Genomic DNA, 16,256 nt, shown 5'->3' with positions numbered 1-16,256 from the left:
TGCCCCACAGAATTTCATTCTCAGTAAGTCTGGTGATCATTTAGAATTTTTCATTGTTCCTATTTCTCTATTACCTGAATGTTACCTGTTTGAATATCAGCTATATCCACATTTTTAATGTATCCAAAGTGTATGTCCTAAGTGGATATATTAATTTACACTAATAAAGCTACATCTGGGGGGGAACTCTGAAATTTGTAAATTCCTATTCCAATCTGAAATTGCCAAATTCCTTCTTAATCAGAGTTTGTTATCCAAATTGAGCTCAGCTCTAGCATTTCCTCACCCCTCACTGATTAAGTAATGTACCACTTTTGGTTAATAAAACTAGAGTTTGGCAAGGACCAGGTGACTAATTTGTTCTTCAGCCTCATTGGCTTAAAAACAGAAGGAAACTAATGATGCACTCGGTAAACATTTCTCAGTTTGCACATGTTCACCCAAGGCAGTGGACATCTGTTCATGACAGATCCTACTGAGAAATGGCCTAGATAGTGCCATCTTTCATTGTAACAAGTATTGGAAATAATAATTAACTATCTTGATTTATGAATTTTGTCCTTGCTTTCCCTTGAATATTTTGTCAGCTGCATTTACTTTATGTATTAATTAGATTTTATGTTTTTTATTTGTTTATTACTGTGTTTTTAAGACAGACCCATTCTCAAAAGGTAATGCGACGTGATAGGGCACGTAACAATCACTTTAGTAGGTCCTTTTTCATGGCTGACAAACTGATGAACATTTTTCCACACAATTTTGCTCCAACATTTTCACTTTGGCTCTCACTCTTCCATGTTTGTGAAATGTAAAGGCCCTAAAATTTTCCACAAATTGGCTTGTGGAATCCACTATTTTTTTAGTTTCACAAATGTGAAATTTCTTTGGCAATTGTAGCTGGTAGAGACATACTAGGGAGGGATAAAGCAAAATACTGAGAGTTCTATTGTTGTGAAGTGTTTGTTGAAGTAAAAGCAGCAACTGTGAACATGCTCCTGCACTTCAAACTCAAGCAAACACGTCAAGATGTTAGGGATCTCTCACTGGAAACAGCTTCACTATCCCTTTCAGAAATGGGAAAACAATTGTCAACAAGCAACAAAACTAGTGAATCCTGCCCTGATCCAGTTCAGGACCTGTCCATTATAAGACTTCAGTCTTCATGGATTTGTTCAGTATATGAGATGTTATTTTGGTGAAGGTATTTCAAACTATGAGTGGCTCATGAACTGTTTGCTGCTAGTATTCCTTTGAATACATGATGTCAGATCTGTGTGACTGGTCACCTAAGCAACGAGGTATTGTTTCTATTCCTTGAAGGAATACAATAATCTTTCTAAACTACTCATTTCTGAAGGGATTTTTCCCCATCCAAAAAAATAAACTTTGGTGATTAAAGTAATTATAGCAATGGGACCCAATTCACCTTTCATAATCACTGTTATGAACCAGACTTCACTCTCATGAGTGTTCATAAAAATGCATAAAAGGGGGTGTGAGTATGTTAGAAATCTCTAAAATGTTAACAATTTTTTGTACTAGTTTCCTAGCTTGAGCCCTTCCTAAATTGTCTGCAGCTTCCCTCATTTCTATGAGATCTCCCTTAGGAATAAACAACACATGACTTTAATGGATATTGGAAAGATGAACAAAACAAGACATCTCTATCATAAACATTTTTGGTGAATGTTTAAAAGGAAAAGTACTTTTCAGTATAAAATGTTAACTACAACTAATCTCAGATGCATAATTTGTTTTGACATGCTTTAATAACCTGAATATAGTCAAGTACTAGAAGATACTTTGTATGCAAAACATCATAGGTAGTGTACACTGAAGATTTGACTTTACACAAATGTTACAGTTCAGTTCTTTCAATAGAAAACTGACTAAGATATTAACAATGTTATTTAGTAAACTTAATTCAAGAGCCAGAATTTATTTTTATTGATTTTCTGTCTTCTTTTTTGGAATTAGTGAAAGTAAAACTTTCAATCTATTTACTCCTAAGTGTCTTTGTTTAATCACCACGAAATTTCACAATAAGTGAAATTGATAATACCAACTGAAATACTTAGGGAAGCCTGATATACTTGTAGATGGACATAATGAAGGAGATTCATAGAATTAGGTCTATATATTCATAGTAAAAGTACTATGGATGAAATCTTGGCCACATTCAATTTAACGGCAAAACTCTCATTGAGTAGGTCCAGGATTCCACCTCTTGTTTGCTTATGTGTGTGTCACGAGTCATCTTTTTGTTCATTCTTCCTTATATTGGCAATAAAAATGTACAGAGTAACTAAAAATCTTTAGTTTTAACAAAACCAACAAACAGACCCTACTTTCATTAACAAAAATATTTTACATTTCCCACATGAAGGGACAAACAAAATTATCTTTGGAGAACCGAGCAAGTTTAGAAAGATCAGTGATGTTGACACATAGGAAAGAGGTCTCAGCTAAATACATGGCACCTCAGGTTTATAATGTAAAAAGGACAAAACATCTTACTCCTAACTCTAGCTATATGACTATTAAAAAAATTAGTGACAGACATCAAACCTATTTTTGTTTTAAAGATTAGGATTTGGATAATTAAAGTTTATCAGATTACAAAGATAATTACACTTTGCCACACGTTAATAGTCACAGTTTAACTTCAGGTAATGAGAACTCTCAAATGTATTTAGCCAATAATGACAGATGGGAAGGTGGTGGTTAGGGGCTTCCCTTAGTTTCACAATCATAATAAAAATGTTTACACAGTATTTATACACACACATTTCATTGGACATTGGCAACAAGCCAATGAACAGTTGAGCAAAGGGCCACATGAAGCTTTCTTCTCTCCCCCTCCCGCTCACACTTATACATAGAAGCAGAACTATACTTCATATAATTTTTATTTTACTGGGCAAATTTAGAAAGATCAATGATGTTGACATGTGGGAAAGAGGCAGACTGACAAAACCCTTGCAACTGAGTGATTTTAAATTGAAACAGGATTTTTATGCTGGACTGAATTCTGCTAACAAGCACTTTGGACTCTGGCTCTGACAGCTGTGTAACCCACCATGCCAATACACTTCTGTCTTGTGATGACTGTGCCTAAAAGAGATATGAACATTATTCTGTGTTCTTATCTTTGCCTATGTCCTGCTCAGTGAGGGGTGGTATACAGACAGATCTATTAGTTTCAGAGCCTATTTCCTTTGCCTTTTCTCCATGTGAAAAAGACATTGTACACTCTGTGGTCGACCAGTTGGGGTTAAGCCCCATTGGCACGTTGTTACTGAACTGTGGACAAAGGTGTACTTAATCATTGTGTGATAAGGTATTGCCTTCACACAGAGCGCCTGCAGGCAGCTCTTACCTTTTACATATAGTTCAACATCTTTGTTTGCAGGGCACCTGCTGGAATAAACCTGCCTAGTTAGAAAGTAGAATTAATGCAGAAAAAAAATAGGTACAGCATGGGCTTTCTTGTGACACAAGCCACGGCTCTCCACTGGGAGCAGTCAGAGCTGCTTTGCTACAGGGCAATCAACCACGATTGTTGCCATTTTCCCCAGTTACCCGTAATCCAAACGAATGATGTTTCCTTCCACCCCGAAAAATCAAGAGAGAAAACCCTGACGGTTTAAAGAAGCGAAACACAAATCACATACTATGTGATTCACCTTAAAAACATATTTAGGTAGCAAATACAAAAGGGCACACATGGTCCAAACTGAAGATCTGCATTTTTGTTAGTAAAACTTAACAAACGAGTCCCCAGGACTAATTAGGACCACACACTTTTAGATCTACTTTTTTTAGATACTATTATTATGTCTACTTCTTGCTGTTTTTGCCCCTCGCCTCTTAGAGAATTCCAACTAAGCTGATCCAAATGTGCTAAGCCCTCATTTAGCAGATGCTGAGCTACCTGGACAGGAGTGGAAGTCTTATAAAAATGGCAGATTTTTGTATTCAACCATTCTGTCTGTAATGTCTTTTTTTGTCCACTATTTCATTCCATTTTAACTTTTTGGGAGCGACACTGATTGACACAGCTGAGAATCAGACTACTGGTCTTCAATAAACTCACATAAAAATAACTTATTTCTGAATAAACTTAAAATTCAAATTTATGGCTATGACTGTATTTTTCTGTGGTTTCTCCATTATTTTAGTGCTGCATCATGGAATCCTTTCTTTGTGATTGAATAATTACACTGCACCTATGAGCATCAATCTGGAAACCACTGACATTTAGTACCACTGAACTTAATGAGATTCCTCATATGCGTAAGTATTTACAGAAGCCTTAAATACCACAAATGAAACAGAATAAAACAGTGAAACATTAAGGCAGCAGAAGAGCAATGTGTGTTAGCTAAAATGTTTCCATAGTATGGAGGAAAATGATACAAATTTACTAGGGTTGTCAAGCGATTAAAAAAATTAATCGCGATTAATTGCTCAATTAAAAAAAATTACGATTAATCACACAATTAATCACACTGTTAAATGATAATAGAATAGCATTTATTTAAATATTTTTGGATCTTTTCTACATTTTCAAATATATTGATTTCAATTACAACACAATACAAAGTGTACAGTGCTCCCTTTATATTTATTTTGATTACAAGTATTTACACTGTAAAAAAACCAAAATAAATAATTTTTTTCAATTTACCTAATACAAGTACTGTAGTGCAATCCATTTATTATGAACGTTGAACTTACAAATGTAGAATTATGTACAAAAAATACTGCATTCAAAAATAAAATAATCTAAAATTTTTCAGTCCTCTTTCTTGTTCAGTCAGACAAATAAGTTTGTTTATATTTGCAGGAGATAATGCTGCCCACTTCCTGTTTACAATGTCACCTGAAAGTGAGAACAGCTGTTCTTGTGGCATCGTTGTAGCTGGTGTTGCAAGATATTTATGTGCCAGATGCATTAAAGAGTCACATGTCCCTTTATGCTTCAACCACCTTCCAGGGAACATGCATCCATGCTCATGACAGTTTCTGCTCGATAACAATCCAAAGCAGAGCGGACCAACACATATTCATTTTCATTATCTGAGTCAGATGCCACCAGCAGAAGGTTGATTTTCCTTTTTGGTGTTTCAGGTTCTGTAGTTTCCGCATCGGAGTGTTACTCTTAAGACTTCTGAAACCAAGTTCCACACTTCATCCCTCTCAGATTTTGGAAGGCACTTCAGATTCTTAAACGTTGCATCAAGTGCTGTAGCTATTTTTAGAAATCTCACATTGGTACCTTCTTTGCGTTTTGTCAAATCTGCAGTGAAAGTGTTCTTAAAACAAACTGTGCTGGGTCATCATCCAAGACTGCTATAACATGAAATATATGGCAGAATGAGGGTAAAACAGAGCAGGGGACATACAATTCTCCTCCAAGGACTTCAGTCACAACTTTAATTAATGCATTTTTTTTAAATGAGCGTCAGTAGCATGGAAGCATCTCTCTGGAATGGTGGCCAAAGCTTGAAGGGGCATACAAATGTTTAGCATATCTGGCACATAAATACCTTGCAATGCCGACTACAAAAGTGCCATGCAAATGCCTGTTCTCAGTTTCTGGTGGCACTGTAAATAAGAAGAGGGCAGTATTATCTGCTGTAAATGTAAACAAATGTGTTTGTCTTAGCAATTGGCTGAACAAGAAGTAGGATTGAGTGGACTTGTAGGCTCTGAAGTTTTACACTGGGGTTTTTTTTGAGTGCAATTATGTAATTTAAAAAATCTACATTTGTAAATTTGTAAACTTTCACGATAAAGAGATTACACTTGAATAAGGTGAATTGAAAAATACTATTTGTTATTTTTACAGTGCAAATATTTGTAATAAAAATCTACACAGAATACGATATATATGAAAATGTAGAAAATGTAGAAAAACATCCAAAATATTTAATAAATTTCAATTGGTATTCTATTGTTTAACAGTGCGATTAAAACTGTGATTAATCACAATTAATTTTTTTGAGTTAATTGCTTGAGTTAACTGGAATTAATTGACAGCCCTAAAATTTACTAAGCTTTTGCAGCATAAATCCGAAATACAGTTTCTGAACTCAAGAGCAAAGATATGTGAATTCAATGAAAAATGTATTAAATGGTTTGCTTGTCAGCTCACAAAAGAAGATACTCATGTTCCATAAAGTAGATAAGAGAGTATAAAAACCTACCAATATTCCAAGGATTTTTAAGATTTTTTTTTTTTTTTATAGCAGGTAGTCTAGACCAGGGGTTGACAACCTCTGGCACATGGCTCACCAGGTAAGCAGGGTAATCCCTCGGCCCGCGCTGCTTCCCGCCACCTCCATTGGCCTGGGACGGTGAACTGCAGTCAGTGGGAGCCACGATCGGCCAAATCTGCCGATGCAGGCAGATAAACAAACTGGCCCGGCCCGCCAGGGTGCTTATCCTAGTGAGCCATGTGCCAGAGGTTGCCAACCCCTGGTCTAGAAATTGAAAATGATCTTCAAAATATGAGGTTTATCATGCCTTTCAGATGCTAAATGTTCCATGTGAGAGACAGAAATTGAGAACAAGAACTCCAAGAACTCAACAGTTTTGAAAGAAACAAAACTACCCAGGACTAGATTGTTTGAAATAGAGAATTTTGTAAACCCTTAAATGAAAAAAAAAAAAATCCATGTCCGGTTTAGGTTTTCAAGTTGTTGTTAAATGGTTGGTTTCCAACAAAGTATTTTATTTTTTCAGCTTTTTCTAAATGCAAGAAAATACAGATATGATTGCAAATCACAATGTCCACTTCTTAATCATGTTTATATACATTTTGTTAAAGATAGTAAACAAACAAAGAACGTAACATAACACCGAATTTATCCAGATGAAATAGACAGTTTCTCTTTGAGGTATTTAGGCATTCTGTTAAATCATGGTTCTCTGGCAAATCAAAAGAACTCTGAGTTGGCCAAACATGGACTTCACTGGGAGCAGAGTCAGGATCAGATTAAGAGATTTTGAAAATCCCAGCCTCAGGTGCTAGAGCCAAATCCTGCAAACACTCACATACATAAATAACTTTCCTCACACAAATAGAATAATTGGGTTCAAGATGGCAACTCTTTACAAAATATGTAGTTTATTGTGTTTGGTTTGAAGATAAACCTTTGTAAAATTTGATCGATAACCAATAATATGATTTTAACATACAGCTTGAGGAGGCCCAGGCTTGAAGGAGTGTTTACTGATCAGGTGGCACACCCTGATGAGAAATCTTAGCATAATGTCAGGTATATTTGTTACTTAATACTAATATATAACCATGCTCACTTAGACCACCGACATATGCATGTGCATAACTTTACTCGCATGAGTAGCCCTACTGAACTCAACAAGACCACTCAGACAAGAAAAGTTCATAGATTCCAAGGCCAAAAGGGACCACTGTGATTATTTAATCTGCCCTCCTGCATAACACATGCCATAGAAATTCCCCCCCAAAAGTTCTGTTTCACAGTTACATATGTGCGTACATTTCTGTATGACTGGGACCTTAATTTGAAGGAGATATCCTCTGATGTTTAAAAAAAAAACAAAAAAACAAAAACCTGATAATAAATGAAAATGGGATGTATGAAAATAAGTAATGTTTTCCTTTCCCCTGATTTGTATGTAAGCACAGTAGCTACAGGACTGGTGGATGTTTCTTCTGTAAGTAAGACAAGATTGCCTTGGCTCATTCCCTTTTATTTCTCTGCTGTTCCAGAACCTTCACAAAAGGGAACTTGCGCTTGCAAATATTTATACATTTCTCTGCTGGCTCTGGCTCAGGAGTTTTGCTTTTTCTCTGGCATGTCATAGAAATGTAGGTCTGGAAGGGACCTTGAGATGTCAAATCCAGCCCCTGCGCTGAGGCAGGACTAAGTAAACATGGACCATCGGTAACATGTTAAAAACATCTAATGATGGAAATTCTCCCTTGGAAGCCTATTTCCTATGCTTATAGTTAGAAAGCTTTTCCTAATATTTCACCTAAATCCCTTGCTGCAGATTAAACCCATTACTTCTTGACCTACCTTCAGTGGCCATGGAGAACAATTGACACTCCATAACAGCCCTTAACATACTTATCAGGTCCTCCCTCTGTCTTTTCTTAAGACTAAATAGGATCTGGTTTCTTTTAAACTTTGTCAAGATTTCTAAACCTTTTATCATTTTTGTTGTCTCCTCTGGACTCTCCCCAGTTTGTCCACATCTTTCTTAAAGTGTGGTAGACAGAATTGGACACTATACTCCAGCTGAGGCCTTACCAGTGTCATGCAGAGCGGAACAATTACATTCCACATCTTACATGTAAAACTCCTGTTAATATACTCTGGAATAATATTAGCTTTTTTCTCAACTGCTTCATGGTTTTGACTCTGATTCAACTTCTGATCCACTGTAACTCCAAGATCATTTTCAGTAGGACTACCGCCTATCCAGATGTTCCCCATTTTATAGTTGTGCATTTTATTTTTCCTTCCTAAGTGAAGCACTTGTCTTTACTGAATTTCATCTTGTTGATTTCAGACCAATTCTCCAATTTGTCAAGGTTATTTTGAATTTTAATCCTGTCCTCTAAAGTACTCCTAGCCCCTCCCAGGTTGGTGTCATGTGCAGATTTTATAGGCATACTCCCCTTGCCATTATCCAAGTCATACACTGGACTGTCCCCTGCGGTATCTCACTAGATACATCCTCCTAGTTTGACACTGAACCATTGACAACTATGTTTTGAATATGGTTTTTCAAGCATTTTGCACCCATCTTATAGTACTTACACCTAGATCACATTTCCCTAATTTTCTTATAAGAATGGCATGTGGAACTGTATCAAAAGCTTTACTAAAATGCATCGCTTCTCCTACATCATTAGGCCAGTAACCCTGTCAAAGAAGGAAATTAGGTTGGTTTGACATGATTTGTTCCGTATAACCCAATTATTCCCTAGGTGCATACAAACTGATTGTTTAATAATCTATTCCAGTATCTTTGCAGGTGTTGGAGTTAGAGTGACTGGTCTATAGTTCCCAGATCTTATTTGCTCTTCTCCAGTCCTCTGAGACCTTACCTGTCCTCCATGAGTTCTCAAATATAATTGCTAGTGGTTCCAAGATTGCTTCAGCTAGTTCACTAAGTAACCTAAGATAAAATTTATCAGCTCCCATAGACATGAATACATTTTAAATAATCTTTAACTTGTTCTTTCCTATTTTGACTTACATTCTTTCCTCCTTGTTATTAGTATTAATAATATTGAATATCTGGACACCATTAACCTTTTTAGTGAAGGCTGAAGCAAAATAGGCGTTAAACCCATCAGCCTTCTTGTTGTCATCAGTTATTAGCTCTCGTTCCCCTCCAAGTAGAGGACTTACACTTTCTTTTCTCTCTCTCTTGCTCCTAATGTATTTAAAGGATCTCTTCTTATTGCGTTTTATGTCTTGTGCTAAGTATAACTTATTTTGTGCCTTAGGGCATGGCTACACTCGAAACTCCAAAGCGCTGCCGTGGCAGCACTCCCGCGACAGTGATTTGAAGTGTGAGTGTGGTTGTGGTGCCAGCGCTGGGAGAGAGGTCTCCCAGCGGTTCAGGTACTCCACCTTTCTGAGGGGATTAGCTTACAGCGCTGGGAGCCGCGCTCCCAGTGCTGGGACACTGTTTACACTGGCGCTTTACAGCGCTGTAACTTGCTGCGCTCAGGAGGGTGTTTTTTCACACCCCTCAGCGAGAAAGTTGCACCGCTGTAAAGTGCCAGTGTAGTCAAAGCCTTAGTTTGATTTTGTTCCTACATGTCTGTGCTATTCTTTTGTATTCCTCCTTAGCAATTAGTCCATGTTTCCACTTTTCGTAGGATTCCTCTTTGATTTTCAGGCTATTAAAGAGCGCTTGATGGAGCCATATCAGCCTCTTACTATTCTTCCTCTCTTTCAGCTGCATCGTGATAGTTTGCTATTGTGTCTTCAATATTGTTCCCTGGAGAAACTGCCAGCTCTCCTGGACTCTTTTTCCCTTAGATTTTCATCCCAGGGGACCTTACATGCCAATTCTCTGTGTTTCTTCAAGTCTGATTTCTGCTGCTTTCACTCCTTACTTTCCTTAAATCTATCATTTCATAATCATTTTCACACAATTTGCCTTCCACCTTCAGTTTTGCTACCAATTCCACAGAATCAAGTCTAAAATGACTGCTCCTCTGGGTATTTCTGCCACTTTCTGAAACAAAAAGGTGTTCCCAATACATTCTAAGAATTTATTAAACATTTTGTGTTTTGCTGTGCTCCATTTCCAGAAGATATCTGGGTAGTTAAAGTCCCCCATGGGTCTGTTGTTTTAGATACTTATTATGTGTTCTAGTAATACCTTGTCTACTCCCTCTTCCTGATTTGGTGGTCTACAGTAGACCCCTATCACCATGTCATCCCTATTTCTCAACCCCCCACCCCTTTGTCTACCCAGAGACTTTCAACTGGTCTCTCTTCTTCTGGATCTCAGAACAAATGTATATATTTTTGACGTACAGTACAGCATCTCTTCCCTTTTCATCCTGTCCTTGCTGAACAATCTATACCCCTATTTACCAATATTCCAGGCAATCTGTGATGCCAATTAAGTCATCTCCCACTAATTTCCTTCTTGTTGCTCCTATGACCCTATTGTAATTTCCCATGTCCCCCGCCACATCTAGCTCTTTGTTAAGTTCACCTTTTTCATGCTTACATCCAGGCTTTTGTCACCTGTCCCCTTTGAATGTAATCTAAAGCCCTCCTCACCAGATGGGCAATTTGGTGCATGAAGATGCTCTTCCCATTCTAGATCAGGTGCCCCATCTCTTCTGAGCAGACCTTTTTCCTAGGACAACATCCTGCAGTTCAGGAAGCCAAACCCTCTGGTTGATACCAGTTGCGCAGCCACTCAGTCATTTCCAGGACGCACGCATCCCTGCCTGAGTCCTGACCTTTAGCTGGGAGGATGGATGAGGACAGAATATGTGCCCTTGCTCCTTCACTCTCCGGACCTTCCTGTCAGAGGCGATGTCAGATGTTTTATCCTGACTCAGCCCTTATTTTAATGGGTGATGTGAATTTGTCCAAAGAATCTTTTTGGACAAGCTCTAGTCTATTATTTTGGCACCCCATGTCTCTGTTTATCAGTACTTTGAACAGGAAATAACATATTTCAGATTTTGTGGTGTAGTAATAGTTCTATATTTGCTATTGTATTGTTGGCGATTGGCTCTGACTTCTGAGATGCCAAGAACCTATTAGGCGATGAGTACCTTTGACTGCAATTGACTTTAAAGGAATTTGAGTGTCACAAGCACCTGGCAGAAGGCTGGTTTCCTCATAGGACTGGCTCTGTACTGATCATATCTGCTCAGTCTTTTCCAGGGTCATTTAAACCAAAGCCCCCACCCCCCCTTTTTTTTTTCAAAACGCACTAGTTCTCTCAATACAGTTTACCATTCTGTCTTATAGCCAAATCCAATTTTTAACTATAGTCCTTTTATCATTTGCAGTGCCTCTTGAAAGGATTCCTTCCCTCTCACCCCTATGCTCTGTTTAAATTTACAAGATCTCTCATATCTCCCAATATTAGAATTTTTGTCTTCTTAAGACTGTCATAGGCCTGGGGGGTCACATTTAATTTATTTCCTATTTTCCCCAGAGGGAATGCACGTTAGCATGTGGCCTTAATGTGTAGTATTCTTTATACTTCCCTTCACATAATCTCATTGTGTGTTTCAGTGGTCTTCAATTTGGCCAAAGTCCAATAAGCCCAAAAATGATCGCATGCTGCATATATATGTTTAACCTTTAATCTTGCTTTAATTTACTTCACATTTTGCATTATCCCTTTCAGTTACTGTGATGTCCCTGTAAGTAAACCCCATGCTACAAGTTTTCTTCAGTTAGAACCCTGATGCTGTAGGATACAGAATGACTTCTGGCCCTTGGAACCTTGCAGAAATTATCTTAAACCTGCTGCACATGTTATATATCAATAGAGAGGTACAATACATACTCTATCAAGATGACAAATCTATTTTGTGCAATACCTAAAAGATCCAGGAGTGAGGACTGAGAGATGACTGTACTTACCTTGGCATTCTCATGCATGTAGAACTCAGTTTGTCTCCATTTGGCTGCGGATCAGTGGATAAATCCAGCTTGTCACTGGTGCCATTGACTTCCTTTCTCCTGTATTGATGAAAAGGGAGTAATTGGCAACAGCCCTTTACAGAGAGCAGATTATCAGGCCCTTTACCTAGCCAGCTAGGCCAACTTAATTTTGAACCCTGTTTTACAAACTGGGTTGTCTGAAATGGCTACATTCACTAGAGAATGAGTAGTTTGGACATAGTGCTGTTCAGATATTCCTAGCATACCCATGTCAGGAGCTTAGGGTATTGGTATTATTAATTATTAGTATTATTATTGCTGCTATTACTGAACTGACTGTTCAGTTTTGGTAGAGAAAGAAGATTAGTTTAATACGGTGCATTCTTCAGTCTATTTCTCAGCAATTTTTACAGTAATATTATGACTGTAATCCAGATACCAGTTGAAGAGAAGTGGAAAAATGCACTCTTCCCCCTCTTCCCCATTATTATACTACCAAAGTCATGACAGAGATCCAGTAATATGTGAGGCTTATTCAGCTGTTTCTTGATTTAGTCTGCAAGGTTCCTTCCTTCATGCAACTCTTTATATATTTATTACTTTGTCTGAATCTGTTCTATATGTCTGACTTTTTTTTCTCCTCCCTTCTCTCTTTTTTTGGCATATTTATTTAATGCTATTTTATCATCTTCCTTATGTTTATCCTCCAGATTTCCTTTCCTGCTTTCCTTATTCTCACATTTTTATAGCTGGTTGACATACTGGTTATAAATAAGTTTTTGGGTTAGGGTTAGGGAGTCCTTTTCTCTGTTTGTGAATAACCATCCTTGATTTCCATGAACATATTCATTCTTTATTCACAACATCAGCCATGTGAACAAATTTCAGCCTATGGATTACTTTAATTCAGTGAGAATTAAGCATATGTTGAAGAGCTTTGCTGAATAGGAATGGATTAAACACATGCAGAAAGTTAACTGTCTGTTTAATTGCTTTTATATTGAGTGGGCTCTAGTTTTAGCATTTCTGCTCTGCAATGTGTCAGTAAAGCACAGAGAAAACATTTCTAGTGGTGTCACAGAGGACCCACTAACAGAAAATTCTTCATCCAACAATACAGCTCACCAAACTGCAGCAAAATCAGCATAGTGCCATATACATTTCAATTAAAATAGAAAGCACATTTAAAAAAAACCACACCAACCAAACCCAACAGATTTACATTAGTCAACAGCAGGAGACCCGAATGCACATCAGAACTCAAAAGTTCATTTTAAACCAGACAGAATAAATTATACTCAATTAATTATTCTGTTTCACTAACCATTAATAATTACTAAATAGATATACTTAGATTAACTTTTATTATATACTTATATCATCTCTTCTGCCTTTCTCACACTTTCTCTGGAATTCGAAAATGCTATCACAAGCTGTATGAGTAATATCAAGAGTTTGAGTGAAAGCTCTTTACTATTAAAGAGAAAGGCAAGGGAGTCCTTATATACATACATTACCAAAAACTGAAATACATATGAAGATACAGAATTAGCAGTAACAAAATTCTTCCAACCAGATCTTGCATTTCAAAGTGTTTGGAAGTTTTGCAAATAAGTGTTGTTTCTCAATGTAGGTTATACAGCACAGGTGTTTCATGGGCCATTTAGGATGGAGCTTTGTCTGTGTGCGCATATGCATTCACACACATTCATTAAAATCTTCTCTCCTGTGTCAATAGAACATAAGAATGGCCCTACTGGGTCAGACCAAAGGTCCATCTAGCCCAGTATCCTGTCTGCCAACAGTGGTCAGTGCCAAAGGGAATGAGCAGAACAGGTAATCTTCAGGTGATCCATCCCATCACTCATTCCCAGCTTTTGGCAAACATAGGCTAGGAACACCATTCCTGCTTATCCTGGCTAATAGCAGTAAGCCCTTTCATTATTTGTAGATAAAGAAGAGAAGGAAGGAGTTGTATTGGTTTCTTTGGATTGAATGGGACAAGGAGAGAGATTACTTATAGGATGGATGCAAGTTAGGCTATCCCTGAGTCTCTCTCTTGTCTCTGGTGTATGTGTGAGCGATCTGAGCAGCTAACAAGGGTTAGTTTGGGACTGATTAAAACTCTTTATTATTGGCTCAGTTCAACCCTCATTTAAAGTCAGTAGAAAGACTCAGTGGGAGATGGAGCTAGTCCTATAGCAGGAAGACCTCTTTAACTCCTTATGCCATTTCTTTCCAGGTCTTAGCTCCCTGACTAGTAAAAAGTAATTGTAATGACATTCCAGTCCAAAATATATTTATAGCTATACATACACACACTTAAAGAGACTGAATTTATCATTGCATGGTGAGGGGAAGAATTCATGACAGCATGGAAAGCATGGAGGCAGTATGGCAGTCTAATTATACTGAACCCAAAATCCTGGCTTCAACATTCCAGTTCTCAAGGAATGGGTGCAGGATGCCTGGTTCTTTCAATAATGTCCTGCTCTGCATTCCTCACAGAAAGCATAGTTATTATTTTACAGTGCTGACCCCTTGGTCCACAGCTGTGAATTATGTACTCTAAAAACAATAGAAACCATGGAACCTTTGATGCTGCAAAGATCGTTAAGACACACAATATTTTCTACCATAAAATACATGAATTTTGTATAGAAGTAAACACCCCAGAGTGTTTCTTTGCCAACTTCCCCCTGCCCCCATATGCATGTGCATTCCCCCAGAAATGTACCAGGGCACCAATTGCATACTTTTCACACGGATAGTCTGCCAGTGACTCAGATGATAGCGAACTTTGCTTCTCAGCTTCCCACACTTATCTCCAGTTTTAGATTTAAAAGGGAAAAAGGGACATGATGTTTCAGTAATACTGACAGACCTTAGTCTTCAATAGGCGGGATTGAACTTGGGACCTCTGGAGCTTAGTGCATGAGCCTCTACTGCATGAACTAAAAGCCATAGGCCTGGTGAGGTTTAGTTTGTTCTTGTGGGGATTGTAAAGCAGACTAATTAATCTCACTCTCTAAGTGGTTTTGGTGCCACTGGATGGGACAGAACACCATACGCAAGAGGCATGTGGGTTACACTTATTCATTGGTGTAATGTAACAAATATAAGAAAATTCACAGATTGAATCAGTAAGAAGTTGAAGAACAGGGTTACATGGTGACATTGTTTTTTCCAGCTCAGCACATGATGGTACCTTCGCCCACCAACAGAATATTTCATACAAACAGTCTTAACTCATCCTAAGAGGAAAGTATTTTTAGTTGCCATCCCGCTTGTCAAGAGGCATTGCAATTCTTACAATGTATTTAATGAATTCTCCAGTTGCTGCACATTCAAGCTCCATCCTCTGTGTTTAAGCTGCCATGATTCTACCACCAGCATCCAGGGGAACATTTTGGTACAAAAACTGTAATGAGGAAAAATTGCTGTCTTTTAGTAGAGTGATGCTTAATTAACAATAATTAATTAGCCAAATCCTGGAAAATCATGCTATTACCATTTGAGACAACAGCTCAGAATGGAAAAATGTTGACAGCTGGATATTTTTCTCAGTTAAAAACTCAATACATTTGGAACATACTAAAAAAAAAAGAAAGAAAGGTGCTATTGCTTAATAAAGAGTAAATATTTTCATTCGTGTAAAAATGACTTTTTGATCCTAAGCTGCTCCCAAGTCTAATATTCTTAGAATATCTATACTCCAAGAAGTGATAGATGGACAGGACCTATATTAAGTCCTCCAGTCCCTGGAAATATGGGTTTCCTTCTAACTTTATATTTCTAGTTTTTATTATTCCTCACTTCTGTTTACTGCTTTTAACATTCCAAAATATAAAACAGGGAATAAATCCTCTAGTTTAATCTTCGCCTCTGGTTTTTTTTTATATTTCTTTTAGCTCTGTAGTTGAGTAGTAACCAAACTAAAGTTCAACATATTGTAAATTAAGATAAAACTGTAGTAAAAATGTGTTATGTCTGGAATGGTAAGAAGTAGTGATAAATGATATTAACTACAGTTTAACAAGTCTTTTAATAACTTAATCTACAAGGGCTACAAAGAATTATATGTGGACTCTATTC

The 16,256-nt window shown here is 37.4% G+C and overlaps 1 long non-coding RNA gene across 1 annotated transcript in view; it reads right to left on the bottom strand.

Moving 5' to 3' along the window:
• LOC116815194 (uncharacterized) overlaps nucleotides 1-12,274 on the bottom strand; it is a 149,502-nt gene extending 137,228 nt beyond the window's left edge. Inside the window, exon 1 of the long non-coding RNA XR_004371434.1 lies at nucleotides 12,141-12,274. This is a non-coding gene — a long non-coding RNA (uncharacterized LOC116815194). The remainder of the gene's footprint in view (nucleotides 1-12,140) is intronic.
• Nucleotides 12,275-16,256: the final 3,982 nt, after the last annotated feature.

This window comes from Chelonoidis abingdonii, chromosome 10 (genome assembly GCF_003597395.2).
Source record: "Chelonoidis abingdonii isolate Lonesome George chromosome 10, CheloAbing_2.0, whole genome shotgun sequence".
Classification (NCBI taxonomy): Eukaryota; Metazoa; Chordata; order Testudines; family Testudinidae; genus Chelonoidis; species Chelonoidis abingdonii.
This window is presented reverse-complemented; position numbering and strand designations above follow the sequence as displayed.